This window comes from Rhipicephalus sanguineus, chromosome 6 (assembly GCF_013339695.2).
Source record: "Rhipicephalus sanguineus isolate Rsan-2018 chromosome 6, BIME_Rsan_1.4, whole genome shotgun sequence".
In the NCBI taxonomy this organism is placed as follows: Eukaryota; Metazoa; Arthropoda; class Arachnida; order Ixodida; family Ixodidae; genus Rhipicephalus; species Rhipicephalus sanguineus.
Window position 1 is genome coordinate 32412949 of NC_051181.1, and position 1310 is coordinate 32414258.

The following is a 1310-nucleotide window of genomic DNA, read 5'->3' on the forward strand; positions in this document are numbered from 1 at the left end:
ACTTGCTCATATTGCAATATATGTATACTGGCCATATATACGTATATACGAAGCGGTAGTAGTACATTTTTCGTACTGGAACATGGGGTGACATTACATCTGCTGGGATGAAAAGCTTCCAAATGTACGTTATAGCACTACACGAATAGCAACGAAATTAGTTGCGCAAGTTCAACTCACCAATGGCACAACAATACTAGCAGCCGTCAGCGTCATCGGGAATTGAATGAGCTCTGCAGCCACAGGCAAAAGACGTCTGTGGACTGGAAGCTGCCGTTTACTTAGAAATACAAGGCTAGCAAGACGTGTACGTCCACTGGTGAAGCGTGAGAAATCTCCGTGGACCGCTGTAGTCAAGGCTCCAGTTCCGTGGAAAACGACAGGACTGATGGACTCGAAAACTTGTGATTAGCAGGTGCTGGTCTACGACTTCATCCAAGGCAAGGCACCAGTGACAAGTGTGTTCTGTCCGGAGCGAAGAGTGACGTCCGCATGCTTTCGCTGCCAGGTACAAGTCCAAGTTTTCACCGGAGACAGTCAAGGCGTACTGCCAAAGTAGCCACATTTACAGCAGAATATCTCGGCGCGCGACTTCGGTTCGACACGTTATGACGTTCCGATTCCGGTGATCACAAGAAGGAGAAGCAAAGGGTTAAAAAAGAAAACGCAAAGCCCAGCTCCGAATCCTTAAAGCCCTCATAAAGCACCATCGCAACTTCGTAGGGCGAAACACGGTTATCAACGCTTTTAATCATCTGCCACATGGGCACAGTCTCTTCACAAGTCTTGGAAATGTCAACACAGCACCACTGTTCACAGCGCACATCGTTTCACTCCCGAACACTGCATTTGGCAGGACTGCTCACAAGAAAATAGAAGCGCACGGGCTAACCAGTGGCGAAGCAAGAGCCAAATACAGAACGTACTTCATGCATTACCGTACGAGCACAGAATCACTGAAGTAACGCGCCAAAATGCTGTCAATTCGAAATGGCGCACTGCAGCCTACGGAGACACTGGAAAGCGAAGCAAACAACTGTTACCGACACTCAAACGCACATTGCAGACTCATCCAGTGCTAGTTACCGTCGGTAACAGGCGCAGATCCCGCTTTATAAACACACCGAGGCACAGGCTTCGCTACGCTTCACCGCACACCAAGAGACACTGCCATCGGTCTTCACACGGCTTGCGCGCACCGAAAAAGCAGCGGTATTCACAGCACATCCAGTCGAACGCTAAAGGAACTCAAGCGTTTGCGAAAATCGACACCGACACATACAGTTACGGCGCCATGTTGTTTTCGCGAA